Genomic DNA, 22,661 nt, shown 5'->3' with positions numbered 1-22,661 from the left:
TCTTAGCCATAATCAGAACGACGGTTTGCTGTGCTTACTATCGCATGCTAAAAATGGTATTAATGCAACGGGCGCATTTATGAAAAATAGCGAATAAATATCCAAAAGAGTAAAATTTGATTGAAGAGATGCAAAATAACGACCAATAAAAATACAAAAATTTTGTAGTAAACAAAACGATCAATCACATCTTCAACACTAAAGTTAGCATAAAATGTACTGCGGAAAGGTGTATGGAACTGTCATTAAGAAACGTGTGGTCATCAAACAAATTGCGGGAATATAATAGAATGTAAGGATTCAAGATAGGTTTTTTTTGGCGTTTTAACCCCTACCTGGGTACGGTCACGGTGTCGACCTACCTGGGTACTGTCACGTACGCAGGTAGGTCGCAACCATACACGAAATGACTAAATTTCAGAATTAAACATTAAAACGGAGTTTCAAAGAAACTGTGAGAGATGCCGCAACAATAACTTTTAATGCGCTAATGTGCATTTCAATGCAACAATTTCAGAGTGTAACAATCATTCGCCTTGACCAGGATTCGAACCCGGATCCCTCAATGCCCAGCCGAGGGGTTTAGCCAGTTAAGCTATCGAGGCGTCCTCAATTTCAGAGAGTAAAACGGAGAAAAACTGCACATTTCGTGAAAAATCACGATGAACGAATAGAAAGACATGCTATCTTAGAAACCTTGAGTTGAGATCTACTGGAAACACGAAGATTACCGACAAGATTTTAACTACGTCATGAATACAGATTATTAGACTTTAGCGTTTTAAATAAGGTGGAAAATTAAGCAGCAAACACATCCCAAAACTAAGCCGTATAAATGAAATAACACAAAAAATACTAAAATTAGATTCACAATATTTTTGTTTAGAGCTATTTGCTGAGTTAGATAGCCTTTAAATTTGGGTACCCGCTGAATTTGTTTTGTTCAACTGACGAATATTTTTTATATCATTTACAAACAAATAAGATTGGCTACAGACTTAGGTGAAGGCAATTATTTTGACTTATAAAGTATTATTATTCGTACAGATAATATGGCTCAGGGAAAATCTGCTAAATTTGATAAAAGTTTCTACGAGAGGAAATTAAGCATGATGGGTAGATTAGAGGAATCAGGCTGGTAGCCTTTTAACTCTCTGTCAGCAGGCAAGGGTGATTTATAGAAAGGTACACGGCACCTGTCTTTTCTTTGACACCAAGGGGATTGTTATGACACCAAGTTATATTGATAGGTTGGACTATCGGGATTTAATAAGAGAGAAATACACCGTCACTGTCAGATTCAAGCACTCATTCTTCCCTCGTGCGATACAAAGTCGTATGAAAATCGAACCTACACACCCGAAGTGCTTTAAGACCCAAATTTAAAGTTATTCAATGTCAATGCACGAAATACACTTACCAAATACGCGAAATGCATATGCCAATTAATTCACGAATATAAATGTGAGCATGTGGGCACGAGTGACTGGATATATGGGCAAATAAATATTCAAATTTATGTAAGAACTAATATTTGTGCATTTACGGCTAGTGTCCTTTTAATTTCGCCCCGCGCCTTTGCGGTGAATTACGAGGTTTGTGTATGCTATAATAGTAATGATCTACCGAAACAACAATGAAGATCACTTGTATGATAACCAGGAGGCAAAACAAGCAACATATAATTCACTCTTTCAATTACGATGCTCCGTACATTTTGGATTAACCTCGACGTTTATCATTTAAAAGTATTTTCAAATTTTGGATTAGTAACGAAGAAACAGGCTACTATTTAATTAAAAAAATCCCATGCATATTTACCAAGTCTGTAACCACGACCATTTCTACAGAATCAAAAATATTATTCCTGTATGAAACTCGGTTGGTTACAGTTCACGTATTTACCAACTGGCCTAATGACTCCGCCAGCACTCAGCGCGAGGAGGGAAGGCATAAACATCCTAATCAGGGACATCGATTTGGGAGATATTGTGTGAATGACGATGACAGTTTTGATCGCATGAAAGGTATCAAGAATGTGTGTTGATCACTTTCAAGCATATCTTTTCATATGACGAAACATCAATCGCGTGATATAATTTTTTTTTAGATTCCTCACTCCCCATTTCAAAATATCCACCCTGTACTGGCATTGCTAAATCCAACGACTGGTTCCACCAGACTCCCTAAAAATACCGTAACCCTAAACTTTTATCTCAAACAAGCTACTGATGTGGTGACAATCAATATGACTGAAAAAATGACAAAATATTTTCCCCACATGAATGGCCCTGGTATTTTAAGGCTGCTTGATTATTACAAGCTACACGCATCCAAACATTTAGAATCAGTTTTTTGGTCGCATTTAGAAAATACTACATCATTTCCTGGTATAATGAAGTATTTTAACACCACGAAACACTTTTTGCCTCACATATATTCCTTATTCACCTATTCATGGTTTCAATCATTCGTTACGCCAGCAAATACGCCATTTCTATTCCACCATCTCGACCACATAATTAACATTTATCCGTCTACCAGTCTCAAGCTTACTAAAACCGATTAATATCTAATCCATCAACCTTTCCTGCTTTCAATGAATTTTTCTCGATCATTTCCTCTCTTTCCCTCTGAGGCTCGGGTTTGGTTTCTGGTCCACTCTATTTATATTAGATAAGGGAGATAGACTCCAGTGCAGCTAGATCCAAATATTCGTTCTTTCCTTGGACAATCAGAAATCATAATAGTAAGAAATTAAAGTCATAATAGACTTTCTAATTATAAGCGGGGACAATATTAAATGCTACGTAGACATCTGGTACATTCGTAGTTGCATCTCTGTGGGTATGAATTTATAGGCTTTTGTTTTGCATGTGGTTTCATTTTGTTTTACGGGTAGTGTCCGAACAGTCCCCGCCACAGGTCCTTACGGCGGCTTGCGGGGTATAGCGTAAGTAAATGCAGATACATTTATCTGGGCTTCTCCATTTTTTTCTTCGTTCTCATATTGCAAAAGCCTCCAATCAATGCACATCTCCTTGCCTCAAAGATGGCGATTCAGTAGCATATAAATGCATGCATATCGATATCTAAATGTGTACTTTTAATGGAAATATACCTTTACCATTAACTTTCCAGCATTGTACCCACCTCCCTGAGTCTTGGTCTTGATCTTTGAATATCAGTTTCTCCTTGCATATAACAACTGCAAATCAGGACTGCATTAGTACAAGTCGATTAAATATAGGACTTCTCCATGATTCGCAGGAGATTGTGATCACTTGTGAATAATTTCTCATCGCCTCGCATGCTACTTTTAACACTGTTGTCGGAAATGACATAGTTTCGATCTTTTCCCCTTTGCCATTGGAGAGCGATTGTCTCCAAGATTAAGACGAACTGATCTGACAGCTACAAAGAACCGAGATCATCCGGTAATTACTGATTTTCATACCATATTCTCGATTCGTACATCAAATTTCTGAATTAAAACAAACATTGAGCACGCGATTCAATTTCTCTTCGAATTTATGTGTAAATCTCGGACTTTTACTGATTTCCCAACTGATTGACCGGCCAAACTTTGAACCCTGAGTCACGTTATGTCATGATCTAAAAATTTCTTTTGAGAAAACATATCAAGGTAACGTCTACCTAACCATATCTTTCCCCAAGCGCGCCCTTTCATTTTCGGAAGCCCCCCCCCCACACTCACCGCCTCGCCACGTACACACACATGATCGCTCCCGAACCAACCTTCGAATCTAAATTGAATCCATTGTTTTTTTCCTTCCCCGAGAAAGGAAACCTCCAGAATCCGGGGAAGCGGGAATGGGATCTCAGACAAAAATCTTCATCAGATTTGTTCTAGATCCGGATCGACCGAGTTTCTTTCCCTCCCTCCCACTTCTTTCCTTTCACCCACCGCCACGCCACCACCAACACTAACCATTCCCTCATCCTCATCCCGCTCAAAGAGATCTCTTTTTAGTTTATTTATTTTTTTTTCTTCTCTATCTCTTCTCTCTCAATGCGCAGAGAGGAGAGCGCTCACATGTGTGTGCGCGGCATTGTACCGAGGCGGGTGGAAGAAGGAGGCTTTCGGAGGACACGTGATAGATGAGACAGGACACAATCGCTCCTGCCTTTCTCGAATTCCCAATTCAGGCGACGCGGATTAACACAGCGCCCCGTCACTCAGGATGGCGAACCGGGGCTGTAACACTCACACAGACAGAAAAGGAGAGGAGAGAAGAGAGATAGAGAGTTAAAAAAAAAATAATACGCTTCCGCGCCATTCCGAAATAGCGCCCGAGCGCGGCAGGAGGCAGACAATGGACAACGGAGAACACGGGAGCTCTTGAGGAAAATGCTTCTCCCTAATGTTCCTCATTTATGAAACTTTCAATTGCCATTTTGCCAGTATTAATTACATTGTTGTATCACTCAGCAAACACCCCATTCCACCCATCTCTCCCAACACCCCCCGCCCACCCGGCCTCCCTCTCCCACCCTCATAACACAGCCCTTTTCTGTCGGTGATATTAATTAATTTTTCGTGGAAGCGCTCGCTCTTTGGGACGCGTTTTGGGAGGACATAGAGAAGACTGAAAGAAGAGAGAGAGAGAGAGAGAGAGGTGGGGGGAGTGGGAGAAAGAGGAGGTTTTTGTCGCTCGCTTGTTTGTATCCCGTGGGAGGATAAAGCGAGTAAAAGGGTAGGAATGGGAAAGAGGGGTGGAATGAGAAGAGAGTGAGAAGGAATGGAGTATAATGAGGAGGAGAAGTGGGATGAGGGGAGACAACAAAAATTAATCATCGGAATGCTTTATTGCTTCCGGGCGACGGAGCAAGTTTCGCTCGCTTCAAGGGAGTCGAGAGATTTCTTCGTGAAAACTTTTCAGCGCTTTAAACACATGGTCACAAGAGGAGAAAAGATGAAGGGGAGGGCGAAATAAAAAGGCTCCCTCTGTATGTGCGCGAGGATAACGTTTTATGCACGTGAGTCTTTGAGCGAAGGCTAGGGACTAAGACGTCTGAATACGTACACATAAACATACACACCTGCATGTGTGTGTGTGTGTATATATATATGTGTATATATATATATATACACACAAACACACACTTCATATAGATGTATATGTATATGGTGGAGATACTGATGTGCCTTTATACCAGCTGTGTCCTGCGTCCACACAGTTCCCCATGCGAAGCGTGAATCTATCTCTATTCCCTCCCTCTCTCCTCCCATCCACCTTCGTTCCATAACTCCGTAGTTACGGAAACAGAACCGCCCATTCGCGACCTACACACAAACACACATACATACTCTCACAAACACATCCTCTTCCTTCCTCTCTTCTCTGAAAGGGCCCACGTGGGGACTCCTCCCTCCCCTCAACCTACCCCTTCCCAGAAGCCTAACGGCATCCATTTTACCCAGAATACACCCGTCTCTCCTCCCTCCACCTCGTCCCATTGCATCACGCCCCCTCTGCCAGCCTCCTTTCCGTCTGCGTTTGTGCCCAACGTTTTTGTGCGGCGCTGAAAGTAATTTTCGTAATGTGTTTGGAGGACAAAGTGTGTATCCCTCCCTACTCCTCCTCCATTCACTCCTCCTCCTCCATCCTCCCCTCTCCTCCCACACTTCTTTATGCCTTTCTCCCTGTGACTGTACCTGCCTGTGTCGTCACTCTTTTCTCTACACTTTCTCTCTGTCTCTCTCTCTTTCTCTATACATGTATAAATATGTACATGCATCTCTCTCTACATATGTACACATGTACATATACGATATATACTCGTATATATATATATAATATATATATATATATATATATATATATATATATATATATATATATATATATATATATATATATATATATATATATATATATTAATACATATGTATCCCTTGGTTTCTCCGTTTTCCTTGTGTGCACGTATGTATGTGAGTGTTTCTGCTCTCCTGCTGGTAAAAAAGGACGGAGAACGCGCGAGCGTGCTGGGGTACAAAGCGCAAGAAAGGCACGAGGAACATGCAGGAGGGGGGTGGGTGTGTGGGGACGATGTGAGGCGGCAGGAGGGAGCGGGGAGGGGTGCGGTCGGTAATGTTAGGGGGTGAAGACTGAACGTACGTGTGTGTGTGCGCGCGTGGAGAAAAGGATTGACAACGGCGCCAAACAACGACGGGGAAACAAAACGGGGAAAGAAACAAAAGGGAGCCGGGCATAATCCCGTTGTAACGTCACCTACCTCACTCACTCTCCGCCTCGTCTTTTTATTTCCCTCCCCCTTCATTCTCCTTGTTTCCCGGTCTCCCCAGGGTGGATGGGGAGAGGGGGTGTGTTCAGGGGTAAAAACAATCCCTTCAGATCCCACACGGTCCTACTCTCCCGGTCCCAGTTCCCGCCCGTTTACAACCCTCCCCATGCTTGCGCCGGAAAGACCCTTCTTCCCACCTTCTCCTTGTGATCCGCTATCTGCGGCTTTTGTACTTCCCTCCCGCGTCCTCCTTCCTTCTCCCGCTCCATATCCCGTGCTCAAGCCTTAGACACTCCCCGCCCTCGCTCCCTGTTAACCCGTCCGCGGCCCTTACGAACCCCTACCTCTTTATCACAAAGTGCGTCGCGAGAAATGCCACCATAATAGAGCAATATTGTAGCATATAATTTCGAGAGCATAGCCTCGCTCGAATTTGTCAGGGTAGGCACAGATTGGGTGGGTTAAAAGGATATTGAGCATTGTATTATGGACCTCATTCGAAGGACCATAAAAAGCATTGAACAAGCGCTCGTATCAAGATGATGAGTTGATTACGTTTTCCTTAGTTTTTTCTCAATCAAGGTTAATAGACTTAGTTAGAGACCGAAATAATGGCAGGAAGAGTCTGATATAAATTGAATATAAAATTATTCCAGCACTATACGATCGTTCAAACATATTCAAAATTGGAGACGAAAATGTGGATTTCTCCATTTCTAGGAGAGAGATTAGTTATTTAAGCACGATATCTTATTATGACTGTCAGATGCTCGCAAAAATACTCTCCACTGTTTCTAAGCTTGGTCTCCTTGATCTGAGAGCGATGGGGAACCCGGTCGGACGGCGGTGTACAGAGAAGATCCGACTGACGTCTCAAAATTACCTCCCTTCCGAAGACGCCTTCTTCACCGTATTTTATATTTTGATATTTCAAGACCCTGAAAACCACTGCAAGGGTTTGTGGCAGGGGGTGAATACACACCAGACTAATTTTGACGCAAATATGACACTACCGCGGTTGGACAATATTATTCTGATCTCTTATCGCTCGAGGAAAAAGACAATTTAAATCTCACTGTTCTACACTTCATTTACCTAATTTTACTATCATGATCTCTCCTACCGTGGTACGATTGAGATAATGATACATTTTCAGCATCACGTCCAAAGAGAAATTCTTTCAATCAAATCTAAGAGATTTAATCTGTGAGTTAACCTTCGCTCCGTGAGTGATTCCCAGTCTACCGCAGTGCGTAATCAAAGACATTGGAATTATTTTAAGGACAACTCACGTCCTTTCAAAGTTGCTCCAACCGTTTTATTCTGTGTGGTGTCTTTCGGGAAACATCAAAAAAATACTTCGAGAACAAGCAAGTTTTCCTCCTGAGTCAAAATGATCTGAAGCAACGAAATCTAAGATTATAGGTAAAAGTTTGCAAGCTAAAATACTATGAATTGTTTATGTGCAATATTTTAATTTAATACTGCATCAACCAGGAGAGAACACATCAAAACAGCTTCAACATGGCTGCCACATTAACCGTTAAAGAAATTTAGAATATTAAAACTCTCCGATATTCATATTTCAAACAACTAGGTGACCAAGGTAAGAGACCAGCGTAGAGTTACTGTCCGTTGTAAAGTGGCACTTTACAGACATCTCTTCAAAACTACCCTCTGAATACCTTTCTCTCCTAGAAGAAGGTCAAGCGGTCAACTAACGCAGAGGTAATGGAAATATCCATATTGTTCATAGGAATAAAAATGATGGTCATGATTTTCATCCAAGGTTCATATTCAGATCAAAATTAGCCTCAACCCCTGCCAACACCCTAGTGGTGGCTTGCAGGGTACTAAAATATCGAAAAAAATAAATAATGTACAAAATATATACTTTCTGGTACCAATTTAGGTGTTATTTAGACTGAAATAAATTGTGTCCAAATATCTTTCCATGCTAATTGCCAAATGTTTAAGGCTTTCATCTGATTCTCGGGGATGCGCAAGAGATAATTTAACGGTTTTATAACAGTCTACAAAAAAGCTCAACAACAGATAACTGCTACCTCTCGACGCTTGTAAGTCATTTGAGGATTTTTACTTAATAAACTAATTTTTAGAAGGAATGTATCATACTAATTACGATGCGCACTTCTCTCTGGTGTGATCATTCCCTGCCTCACACCCTAGCGATGGCTTTCAGTGTACCACATAAATCTTATTTTTTTAAATCTCTCTCAGAAAAGCATTAATCCGAGATCCTCACAAAGATTCAACTCTCATGAGCTACATCAATGAATTCCCTTTCACTCGACAGCTCGATATCGCTACTCCGCACAATTTCTCGATTCTCGTCCGCAATTTATGCATTCATGAATCTAGAAATCTATATAAGACTACCTAAGGCACATTTCATTCACACTGCAGGTATATTAGCGCTCATTTTATTGCAAAATATTTCATTAATTAGCCGACTTTTTAGCTTGATATACCATTAAAATTTAAAACTAAGGGTAGTTTTAGCTTTACCCTCACATAGAAAATATATCTCTATCAAGATTTCCAAACATTTCCTGGCATATGAAAGCATTTTCCAGTCACAGAAAAATTTATTATTTCTATTTTCATTCGTTGAAACATTTGCAAAAGGTGTGGGTGCATGTATATATATATATATATATATATATATATATATATATATATATATATATATATATATATATATATATATATATACAGGGTCGCACCCAAAAGTGGTAGGACTTATTTTCTCTGGCGCGAACGGAGCGGTGGAGGGGGGTCTGCCTGGCAGGGTAAGGTGGAACACTCTTAGCAACCCTTAGCAACAGACCGACACCAACCTCAGTCACCTGCGGGCTGTCGCTGAGTGAGGACATCGTTTTTAGTGAAGCAAGTTTTTTGTCCGCGTCGAAAAACAAAATGAATCTGAATTTAGAGCAACGTTATTCCGTGAAGTTTTGTGCGAAACTCGGGAACTGAGACGCTCGATATGATCAACCAGGCTTATGGGGACACTGCCTTAAGCCGTTCCACAGTATTTGAGTGGCACAAGTTGTTTAAAGAGGGTAGGGAGCTCGTTGAAGACGACCATCGCCCCGGACGGCCGTCGACGGCAAGAACCGACACGAATGTGGACAGAGTGAGGACACTGCTGAACACAGACCGACGCTTAACCAGTGAAGAAATTGCAGACCAGTTGGGTCTGTCTTCATCCAACGTCCAACGCATTATTTCACAGGATTTGGCCATGCGCAAGGTGTGCGCCAAGATGGTGCCGAAAATTCTGCCATGGCGCGCTCGTCGTCAGACAGCTCCTGGCCAAATACGGCGTTGCCACGTTGCCGCACCCGCCGTATTCTCACGATCTGGCACTACCGGACTTCTTCTTCTTCCCCCTGATGAAAAGACAGCTCAAGGGACGACGTTTTGACTCGATAACGGCCGTTCAAGAGGCTTCGACGAGGGTCATCAACGGCATCCCCAAAGAAAATTTCCAGCGGGCGTACGGGGAATGGGAGCAACGTTAAACTAAGTGTGTAGCAGCTCAAGGAGCATACTTTGAAGAGTATTAAGTCGGTGTAAGTATATTGTCAATAAAATTCTTGTACAAAAATCAGTCCTACCACTTTTGGGTGCGACCCTGTATATATATAACCATTAACACAGTATTCGACCCGAAGGTCGGTTTGGTCGGTGATGGTAGAGTTCACCCAGTACTAAGCCCGATGGCGTGTGAAATTCACACATCAGGGTAGGGGGGCCAGTTCCTTTCCCTGTACCGGTTATGGTTTCCCAGGAAAATCTGGTACCCGAAAAATCACATAGCTTGGGTGGAGCTGCAGGTGCCCAGAGTGCCTTGCCCGGGAATCGAACCCGGGCCCCTATGGTCAGCAGTCCAACACGTTACCCCCTGGACTACCGTGACCCACACACACACACACATGCACACACACACATGCACTCACACACACACATATATATATGTGTGTGTGTATATGCGCCCACACCTTTTGCAGAAATTTGTGAAATGAATTCATTATCATTCAATCATATACATATACATATATATATATATATATATATATATATATATATATATATATATATATATATATATATAAAATTATGAATTCATTTCACAAAATAGATATTAAGGGTACTTCATTCTGATGACCAGCTTTCCAAAACATTATTTCGAGTGAAAATTTTTTACAGCCATTTTAACACGCCTCGCGTTCCCTCTCTGGTCACATGAGCACAAGAACCGACGTTTCAGCCTATCAAGCCGAAAGAAATTCTTTATCGAGGACAACGACGGTTAAAAAAAATACTTACTCAGTTGGATTGAGAAGAACGTCAACAGTAACCCCCGACGTTGCAAATTGTTCCGTCTCTCAAAACGCGAACGGCGAAATTACTCCTTTTGCATCAGTTCATCATATCCACCGCCAGATGTCCCGCCCTTAATTGCGATCGCAAAGTGCTGTTGTTATTCCATTTCCAGCGCTGTCCGCTTCCCACTCCACTCATACATCGAGGAGACATCGTCGCACTCGCTTTCGGTCCGGACAGGCGACGATGGGGGGGAGGGCGCCCCGGTTAGAAGAGGAGAGGAGAAGGGAAGAGTATGTACCCCCTGCATTCGTCTCTCATCACCCTAATGGCTGTGAACCGCCGACTGAAGGGGGACCCAGGGAGAGGGGGGGTGTCGCAAGTGTGGGAGACGAGGAAGGGTTTGGGTGAAGTAGGGTTGAGGATAGGTTGATTTGCAAGGGTATGGGAGGTGTTTGTGAGTGTAGGGAGAGGAGCAGGAGGGGAGACGGGAATTCAAGGGATGATGAGGTACGACGGTGGTAGCGGCGAGTTGTTGGGAGAGGGACGAGAGGATGGATCCTGCAGTAAGTACAACTGGCTCGATTTCACAGATCGTGGGTGTCTAATCATTCGGAAGCTCGATCCGTAAGAAAAATATTCCGTGAGGAAAGGTTGGGTAAAGAAATTCCGGATGAGAGCGACTTCATTCGTGGGAGATTGTAAGGAGAGAATTGGGAGGGATTGTGTTGGAAGATTAGATTTTTTTCCTTGAGGATATTGTTCATAATAAGAGGGACGATCAAAAAGTAATGAGTTTAATGTACTCATCGACCTAGTCGAATTTTAATCTTGTCAAAAACGTCATTTTATATCCTGTGAGAGTACATTTTGCATAATGGCTCTAAATACTTAATGGACTGTATTATCCCTATCCTATGCCTAGATTGAAAAAGTTAGGAGATACTAGAGAGAACACTTTTCGAAAGCAAATTTTGTTCACCACATATCTAAATCTTAATTTTAAACTAATAATAATGAACATGAATATTTTGTAGAAAATTAAATGTGTCGCATAGCTCTATATCTCAGGTTTCTCTGTAACCTTCGTTTAAAATTTATTGCAAGTTCCATCTCATTTACAGTAGGAGAGATCATGCCAATGATATTAAAGGAATTAAGCAAAGAACCAAAAGTTGTAGGGAGCCATTTTTCCTGCGAACAATAAGGGATCAGAATAGCTGTAAGTGGACAGGAGGGGGAATAAAGTATTTTTATTTTTTAATCCTTTGTACTATGATGTGTAGCAATAGTATACTGCCAATATTTCCTCTTAATCTCAATTTATTATCCTTAATGCTGCCAACAGCTCGTCTCGCACGTATAGAATGGTATTTTACACTTAGATACCGCAGCGCATGCATCTGTTACCAATATTACCTACATCATTTGACTTGTTTAACATACTTAAGACAATTAACAATCTGGTTTTGATTAAACCTGATGCTGAATCACCTCCTGCCACAATCTGGCGATGGGTTGTTTACCATTATATAGATATATATATTTTACCTACTCAGAGATTCGTCCACACAATCCAAAAGTATATGGTATACAAATAGTGAATAAACGGTGTTTAAGATGTTTAATATTTCATTCCGAAATTTTTCAAAGTATTGAATGAAAGAATGGACATGATTAATGTCAAAGTAATTTTAAAGGCGTTTTAAGAGAAAGGTCAAAAGGTTTTTTTTCAATGCAGCTTCTTTGTCTTCTCAACAAATGCTCGAAACCATCATCCAAAAAACGCTCTGTAGAGTTATACTATATAATGCCACTAGCGTTTAATGAGAATTAAGACTCCTAAAAGAGTAAAGCAATGCAATTTCAAATTTCTTCAACGATCAATCACTTTGGTCATTTGTTGTAACTCCCTAACTATAGGATTTTCTGACAGACAAAACGATTTTTGTTATATTCCTTCTCCAAGAGTTGTCTTTTGTTTTCAAATTGCAATGTTCAGCGTTAATCGCCATGATTTTAATAGTTTTCATACAAAATATACAATGATCGATTGCACAATTTTAAGGATTAGCATTCTTCAATAATAAGTAGCAAGCCGTTAAATATTGCTTCTGACTGGAGGAATAGACACGTAAGAGAGCAATTTAAGATTTAGAGATATTCACCCGGTTAACGTACTTTTTTGTTATTCTGTTTATTTTTCTCTCTCTAAACATCAATTAAAAGGCAACATTTAAAAAAGAAAATGGGGAGCACACTTGAGCATGAGGGAAATCATTCTGTATATGTGTCATTTATCACAAAATCCTACGACACATTTCACTGTACTTCAAATTACACTCCGTTTAAGTAATTGCTCTCAGTAACTCTAGAAGTTAATCTTCAGCCAAACTCTGCAGCGAGGATGGACAGCAAAAACACGTGATGTGAAGGCGTTTATTAATCCAGTAAAATTAATACTCTCGATATGAATTTAAAATGTCCAAAAAAAGCATTCGGCTTGAAAATGGTAAACAAACATTACAATACTCATAGATAAACAAAATTAAATGATATGATATGTTCATGAAAACATAAAATATAAACACTAAATGAGGCTTCCCATAAACTGCGCAAATTCAGTGCAGTTACCTATTTTTTCGATGGCCGTATATCCATTCATTTAGAAACACTTTCAGCCAAATGCCATTACTACGTTCATATTTATATGTGCTCAATGCATGAATGAATAAAGTTTCTCTTAAAATAACTGTAATTAAGTTCAGGGAAGATATTAAGTGAAAGAACATAACATATGACAGCATTGGCAATATGGCAGAGCGTCATGGCAGAATTTAACAGGACCTCCTGGTGTGTATGCGACCCGAATACCGTTAAAGGTATGCGGAACTGCCTAAAGAATATCAAATAGACTGGATTAATCACATTTTTGCCACACTGAATTAATTGAATCGAGAGAAATGAGAACGCAATCACCACAAAAATTTGCATGATAGGCGAGATGATGTAGATTTTCGCAAAATTTCTCATTATTCAATCATCTCGTGATCTTATGAATGAGTTTCCTGTAGAATACGAGATACTGAATGATTACTGCATAAACTTATGACATTTTGATATTCATTTAATCCAATAACTCTCAGAAATCATGAATCATAATAGTAATAAACCAAAGTCACTATAGAAATATTAAAAAGTTTTAATTTACAAGTCAGGACAAGACTATACATTGCGTAGACATAAGGTATATACAAAGGGTATGTGTATGTCAGTTAATAATATATGTACTTACATTGTGCGTGTAAGTTATAAAAGATTTTGTATGAATTTTCACGATTTTGTGTGTGTAGATTGGCGTACATTTGTGGGTTTTTTATGCGGTTTTACCTTTAATTACGGGTGGTGACCTAACACCCCCCAGCACATGCCCTTTTGGAGGCTCGCGGGGTACTATGTAGACGTGGAATAGAAATTTCAGATTACGGCTAGGTCCTTTAATGCTTTTTGTAAAAGCAATCAGCATTGTTCCAGTCTTGATCTCTAATCTAGCAAAAAAAGAGAATTTAAATCTCACCGTTCCGAAATTTATTTCTATCACTTCATCCGAGTGATTAAATCCACGGCACGGGTATCCCAGAGAGTCATCCTGAGTCCCATCGGATTTCTTATTCCACGCGGAAATGTGTGGGAAGCGGCACACATAGGGACCGTTTAGGGGAAGAAGGCGGTTCCGGCGCAACACCGACACGAAAAGTATGTAGACAAAAGGGAGGGAGGCTATTGCAGGGGGATTAGTGGGGGAAGATGGTGAACAGAGGGAGACTCGGCCCGTGGACCGACGTGTCGCGGGGAGGACGCCCGCCCACTGCCCCCGAAATCGATCGGGGAACGGGAGCACGGAAGCGGTGACACACCGCTGGATCACGTTCCGATACCTCCGATCCGGACGTGGGGCGACGTCTGCGGGAGGGTGGCGGGGGTGAGTGGAGAAGAGAAAGAAGCGTGCGTGAGAGGGAGGCGTGCAGGGAGGGAGAAGTGAAGGGAAGAGAGGGCGGGAGGGAAGCAGGCGGGGGTGGTTGAAATCCACGGAGGAGCATGCGCGCTGCGGGCGAGAAAGATGGCTTCGGCAGTGATCGAGTTGAAGGCCGATTGGCTGTGCTCGAGGAAGTGGATTGGGACGTTAAGGGGAGGAGGCAGAGAGCGGCGGCGGAGGAGGAAGCCACACACTCCGCGGAAAGGGGGGGGAAAGGAGTGGTGGGTGTAGTTAGTGTTCTCATTCTGGTGGAGGGCGGGAGAGAGAAAAGATGGTAGAGGGGAAAGGGGTAGAGTAACGATGGAACTCGAGTGAGGGATGGGTGTGGGATGGCTTCGAAAGTGGGTCGATTGCGACATGTAGAGAAGGAGACAAAGGTTGGAAAATTACGAAGTGGGGGTAAGTTATCCATCAGTGCTTTGGTGACCATTTTTCCAGAGCGATCTATTCAGATTCTCGCTCGTTCCAATAATCGTCCGGATTTCATCAAATTTTGCTCCTTCTCCAATTGAAGTGATTCTCAGGGTGGGGGAAGGTGGTGTTCAGCCAATAAATTCGCGTAAGGCGTGACGCAAAAACGATAGTCATTGGGCTCCGAGGATTGGTAGCCCTCATCTCTTCACTATTTCTTCGGTGTTTATGAAGAAATGTGAAAATGAAGGATGAAATTTCATCTAACACTTTCACCTATAAAAAAAATGAAGCCTCCCTCCGGTGAATGTTTATCTAAGCCGAAATTCAATTGAAATATTTTTCAAAATATTTCTTTTAAATAATTTTATCGCGCATCACGTGAAAATTCAGACAGCAACATATTTTTAATTTTACATTGCTTTTTCTAAAGACTCATCTTCAATATTTCAAGACAAAAGTTCGTTGAATTGCGCATTTTATACTTAATAATTAATGCTCCTTTATTTGAACTCTAATAAATGTATCTTCAAAGAGTGAATTTTAGCAAATTAATACTAGTAATAAAATATTGAGTCTTGGTATAGTCCACCCAATCAGCTTTAAGGTAATCGCCTCGAGGACGGAGGAAATGAATGGATCGTAACAAGTATTCTTCATACTTTCTTTCCGTAATTATTTCACAAAGGGACATTTGAGAACATTATCTACAGCGTAATTAAGTTTTAGTTAATATTCGACTGGATGATGAGCAAAATTTCCATTTAATGAAAGCAGATTTTTTACACAAAATTTCTTCCAAATTAGGTGTCACTGCAGCACCCTGGTGAACTGCACACATATTATTCTTGAAATTATATATTTTTTAACTAATCATTTCATTCCCGCGTTAAAAACTTATTTTTTTATAAATTTACCCAAAAAATTATATCCTTTCCCAGTAAATTTAAATCCAAGGCATTATGTGCTCATATAATCAATTATCCATTGTTTCATAAGGAACTTCTGAGAGGTGAATTATGCTCCAGTAAAAAACTCAAAAAATCATTTAAAATACCTGAAAATAATAAAATACTGAACGGCCGCTCCAAGTTATTTGAAAATTTAGAGAAAAGCTATTATCGATCCATCCAGCCTTAACCCACAAACACCGATCTTATCTCCTCAAACCACTTCCTATAGCTCTTTTCCATTGCCCCCCTGACCGTTTCTTGCCTTCTTCAGTCCTCTCTTATGGGATTGATATAAAAGAGAATCATTTTAGTGAATTTCCTCTCTCACACATCCGAGAATGCCTCCACTTATTTTTTCCGCAATAGAATCTCATCCACCCCATTTCCTTTTCAAACGATAAATACTGTAGGAAGAACAGATTCCGCTCCCCACACTTAGTTATTCATTCTCTTCATTTCTCACATTTAATTCTCCGTGTTCAAGTGAGGATTAGCAGAGTATATCCGCCGACCGACATTGGGGAGAAAGCAAGTTCCTTTTTTTTACATACCCCTAGACATGAAGGGGGCGTGATGAAGGTTATGGTGGCGGTGTTTTCCTCTTTCCTCCTTTGGTAGAATAGAGTGAAAATGAATATGCAGGGATGTTTTTTGGTGAGGAATTGGATAAGGGATGTATCGAGGGCTGATTTTGGAATGGGGGCATGAGATAGGTCGAGGGAGAGATACAGTGCCGACGCGCGGCAGTTGTTGAATGGGATAGCATGGAATAAATTACTTGGTTGCGCGTTGGTTTCCGAACAGAGATTCCCCTCCTGGGGAGAACATCGTAATACGGGGTATCGATGCGTCAAAACGTCGAATCCTACACCAATGATATGAGAATTAGTCATACGACATGAGGATGTTTATCAGAGAGAACCCATTACAATGAACTAAGTTATAGTGATTAATGAGCATTGCTATAACAATGATAATTCACATATTCTAAGATTTTCTGCTTCAGCTGATTTGAAATAGGCTTGCTTAAAATATGCCTCGCACAGCTTTTCTCAGATGTAAAATTTTATTTATTAATATTTGGTCTTGTTCTCAGATTCAATGCAGAATTAATTGTATCCTTCGGGCCATATTACAATTGTCTATTGATGCTACTTTATTACTTTCTTATCGTCCATAACTTGTGATGCGTTCCTTTCCCAAGAATTGGAGAGTATTTCTATATATTCCGTCCACCAAACATTTGCTAACAGAGGTTTCTAGAAAGTGTATGTAATGCAGGCATTCACCAAAATTCACGGGCTAAAATATACGCCTTCTCTTCTCGGGAAGTTTAGAAGGGAATGGGGAGAGTATGAAATTACTTTTCGTCTCAGAGAATGTTGCCAATGTTTTGAAATATAAAAAAGAGCAATGGTGGATTTGGAGAGGTTTACCCATTTTATTTCTCAGCAATGTTACTGTTATTCTAATTCTGCATTCACCCGTAAACAATGTGATTATGAAATATATGACATCTCTTTTCTTAACCAATTGGTATCGTTATCAAAGGTATTCCACGCAATATTTGAATACATTCCTGAGTTGGCTTTACTGTGGTTTTCATTTTGTCTATGGTAGAATTTGCATTTCATAGCTGTGGATGGATCTGTTTTGCCGAATTGCTGCGGATGTTCCGATCTGCTCCTTGAGCCAAAGGAAGTAATAATCAATATTCAATCAGAGGATTGGTTTAATACAATTCTCCGCTACTTAATGCTAAAAGTCACGCCCGAAAGGTTCCTCCTGATCAGCAATAAATCCATATCCATATGGTTCATATGTTTGTTCCTTCATAAGCCCGATAACTCCCTACATTTACGTCATATCTTACGAGGAGATAGCGTAGTGGGAGGTGTTGGGACATCACCGATTAACATATACAGGGTTCGTCCGGAAAATAAGTGTACTGAGCTCAGGAAAAAAAATTTATTACACTTTTACATATCTTAAGCTAATATTCCTCAAAATAGGACCCTTGGGAGTCGATACACTTGTTCCAGCGGCGTTCCCATTCCTGGAACGCTCCCACGAAGGCATCATCGGGAACCTCTCGAAGACTCGTCGTCGACCTCTTCTCTGCCCTCCACGAACATCTTGTGCCACCGAAAGATCATGTTTCTGGACATGGCTGACTCCCCGTAAGCCTGGTTAATCATACCGACAGTTTCGGCAGACGATTTCCCAAGCTTTACCGCAAATTTGATGGAATAACGCTGCTCCAAAAACTTCGGCATCGCGTTCCATGACGTGGGTCGAAGCGTGGAGGTTCGCGTTAACAGAGCTCCTCACAACACCACAGCTCAGAGCCGACTGCCTTTTTCAGCGTCGCTTGCCAACATACCCCCCTCCAATCGCAGCCCGTCAGAGCGGTGCTGGGCGCGCCTGGAGCGGCGCGCCCAGCCCAGGAGTCAGTAGACTTATTTTCCGGACGAACCCTGTAAATTCATGCGAATATGTTACCTTCAAATTGGAGATATCACAAACTAATTAGGCCTTGGGGTATTTCCCCAACATTTCTTCTGTTCTCATCGAGACATAAAACTGCTAAGAAAGAGTATCTACATCCAGAGTATCTATCCTATATATCTCATAGTGCTAGAGTTTATTTTTCAAACTATATTATACGGGTATCTAATGACTGATCTGCCGAAGCAAAATAAGCATAAGCTAATATCTCTCCTTTATTTTCATACTATATGTTTCCAAGGGCAATGAAGACCTGGTTAAGGGCAACTCGCAAATCATTTCATTGTGAGAATTTCAAGAGGGGTTAGAGTTAAAAAAAAAGAGGATATGGCAGGGGAATTAGGTCACCAGCGATTTGAACAATTGGTTATTAATGGCATTCGGGAAGTTAGGCGTATCGCAAGGAATGTTTTCAACATTTGTGCCCTTGTATTGTGTGAGGGAATTTAGATTTGATCGGTCGCGTAGTCAATTTTCCTTAACACATCACTGGGTTGCTTACCAACTCTATGTGGTAACAAAAATATTCTTTCTGTAACAACGTTAAACTCAAACGATTTGTACAAACTTTTCTAATAGTTTACATCCGGCATGCAATTTTTGTGCTTTCATTTTCTGAAAAGATTCCCAATTTAATAAGTCACTTTCCATTTGAGGCTTCCCGGGAAGGGATCCAAAAATTCAAAGTGTATTCAAGGCGAGGTCCAACCAACGCAAATAAACACCTCTTCCTAAATGTTTTATTCGAATTTTTCCCCACAATTCGTTTGATGAACCCTTTCTGAAAGAAGCCCCTAAGGTGTCTCACTTGTGCTTTTCCCTAGCCAGTTCCGATAATATTCATCATTATCATAAAATTTTCGTTCCTAAGATTAGTTCAGCATAGTCTTCCATTCTTCTTTGTACAGTATTAAATCTCTATCAACCCCTTGATAGCTTTTCTGTTTAAGTCCTTCCTAACTTGTCTTATGTAATTGTACCAGGGTGTTTAGCGAGATATTTCCTTCAATTTTCCCTTCTACTATGATTTCAACTAATCCATTGTACCTCATCGTGTGTACAACCCTTCTAGTTTTCCATGTGGTCCCTTCCTCTTCTGCTCTTCTATATACGTCCTCGTTCCTTACTCTGTCCAGTTAATATTTAGCATTATTCTCCATCACAATATTTCAAAGGTTTCAATAATTCACTGTTCCACCTTCCAACGTTCCATGTCTCTAATCCGTAGAAGTCATGCTCCATACGAACATTTTGACGGAATGCTGCCTTGATTTGAGCATCAGGTTCTTTTATAGCATTTGCCTCTTCTTTTTGAACGTCTTCTTAGCGAGTGATAGTACTATTCTTCGCTTTGAATTCATGTCGGTCTAACTTCTTCCATCCCAAGTGGCAGGTTACATCCCTGTTTAACGCTGTCCAGGTAGATGAAGAATTTCATTTGCTCCAGTTTCAGTCTTCGACTTGTGATATCTGTCTTCACCTCCTCCCTTTCACAACGAGGATTATAATTTTATTCTTTCCGATGCTCATATTCTATTTCCAAAGCAGTTAGACCATAGCATTTAGATTTGCTTGAAGAACGTCTTGCGTTTCTGCAACTACTTCGATACCATCTGCGAACCGGACCAAGTTAATGTCGTTGCCATTCACCTTGACTCCTTAACTGCCCAATTCTTAAGCTTCTTTTCTTGCCTCTTACGGTTATACGTTAAATAGTGCTGGCGAGAGGTTACATCCTTGTTCTCTCCCATTTGTTTATTCTGGCTTTTCTCATTTGCATGGTCGTTACTTGACCTTTGAGGAAGAGGCGAGAGATTATTTTTCTGTCATCGTAGTCCTTTCCAAGCACTACTATTATCTTGAGTATTTTATTCCATTCGAAGTTGCCATAAGCCTTCTCCACAAATACCACATTTAATTGCATGTTTGCGACTACAATATTTTTGGATAGTACCGTCAAGCTGAGTTTTGCGTCTCTTGCACCAGTTTTTTTACTAGATCCGAATTTGTTTTCCGTGAGGCTTTCGTCTATTCTTCAGCTAATTATATGAGCAAGTAATTTCGAATCGTGAATCATCAGACTCAATGTACTGTTTTTTTCGTATTTATATATTCTATGTTTCTTTAGTATTGCAATCATCACATTTTTCTCGAAGTCCAATGGCAGTTTTACACTGTCGTAACTTTCTTTGATTATTCCACAGCCGATGATATTGAAACTCCGAAATGTTTTACTCTTTCCGTCAATTATATCTCTAACACCTCCAATTCCATGGAAATAGGAAGGTCATTCACAGGAAAGATTCAGATTTGAGAAGATGATACAGCGCTTTACTTAAGTAATAAATTTGGGAGATTTGGCAGGAATTAGCTGAGGAGGAGATCAAGTATATGCGGGAGGAGGGATTTTTAAGGTCTTGGTATTGGATATTGCTCCATTAGAGCCATTACGTTCCGGTAAGCTGTATAGAGATTTTTTTGTACGAAACAGATTTTTAGCCATGCCCGGGTAGACGTAAGCGCAGAAAGGGGTAACATAGATGAACATCAGGAGTTCCACCGAGAAATACACCAGTCTTGTTTTTCAGTTCAAGTAGCGACCTTCTGAATAGCGAGGACAGAACGTGTCAGGTTTGTATATTTGATAAAAGATTTATATAAAGTTCAGCTCAAATTCGTCAGATTCGTCAAAAATTGTTACGATAAGAATACGATTGTGACTGACTTTTAAGAGGAATTAGACTAGGAGCTACTTGAGATAAGGAGAGAATAAGTGAGGCTTAGGCTATTAGTAAGCTTTAGAACACACGAGTTTAACTATGGCACACAAGATATTAATATGACCCCACACTATTCGGGTAGGTTAGACCACAAGGATAAGTTAAGGAAGATAAAATCCAGTACATATAGAAATAAATATTAGTTCTTTCCACGGGCAATCAGGAGTCATAATAATAATAACAAACCAAATTCACTATAGAAAGAAAAAAGACTCGATTTACTAGTGAGTACAATATAAAACGCTACGTAGACATAAGTTATATCCGTAGGTGCATGTGCATGCTAGTTGCCAGTATATGTAGTAGTAGTATTTAGGGGAGAAGACCGACAGCTGAGGTCATTTGCGCCATAGGAGATGGGCAGGAAAGGATGAAGGGTGGAGAGAAACCTGGCATCGGCATTAGCCTACTCTTTACGAAAGGCGCCAAGGGGTCCGTAGCTTATCGTCCCATCCGACGGACGGCGTACTCACTCGAAGTGCCCTCCACAAAGAACCTCAAGTAGGGATCGAGATACCTCTGAAGCATATTCAACACCGCTGGGATTTGAAACCGGGCCCTCTGGGTGGGAAGCCAGTACGTTAACCCCCGCACCATCTCGATCCCCGCTAGTTTTTAGGAGGAGTAGTCTTTTGGAGTGAATTGGCATGCTTTTGTTAGTTTTGCAAGTGGTCTTATTCTATTTTACAGGTGATGTCCTATAAGCCCCCTGACACATCCCCCTACGGGGTATTGTAAAGATGCAGATGTAGATATTTGTATTTATTTTCAGCATAGATATATACCGATTTTACCAAGGAAAGGAATCTATTGCGCAAGATAATATTTGTTCCAAATGTTAGAGTTTTCAAAAATGACTACGAGGAGAAAGTAAGCGTGATGGCTATATTGGAGCCCCTTGCATCATGAAAACAGCAGTCAAGACTCAAAACAGTTGGAAGTTTATAGGAAACCTCTCTTTCCTTCCGCCAAGGGGGAAATATAATGCCACCTTTTACATTAGTCGATTCATCCACCAAAATAAAATAAGAGACGTGTTCAAGTACTTACTCAATTTTCTCTTATAATAGCCAATTATTACAAATTCGAGCTCAAGCTATCGAGTATATTTACTAATGTATGCAATTTATTGATTTGACCAAACGCACCGTTTATTTCATGATTTGCATATGTATGTATGTGTACGAGTGTTTGTGCAAATCAGAAAATACATGAAGCGATATTATTGCATACGTGACTGATATCTTAACACCCCTCATTAAATGCCCATTCAGCTGTTTGCCACATATTGTGCAGATTTTAGACGAATACTTACTTTTAAACAATGGATATAGGGGTCACACTTGATTA

This window comes from Hetaerina americana, unplaced genomic scaffold (genome assembly GCF_022747635.1).
Source record: "Hetaerina americana unplaced genomic scaffold, ioHetAmer1.1.p SCAF_9, whole genome shotgun sequence".
Classification (NCBI taxonomy): domain Eukaryota; kingdom Metazoa; phylum Arthropoda; class Insecta; order Odonata; family Calopterygidae; genus Hetaerina; species Hetaerina americana.
This window is presented reverse-complemented; position numbering follows the sequence as displayed.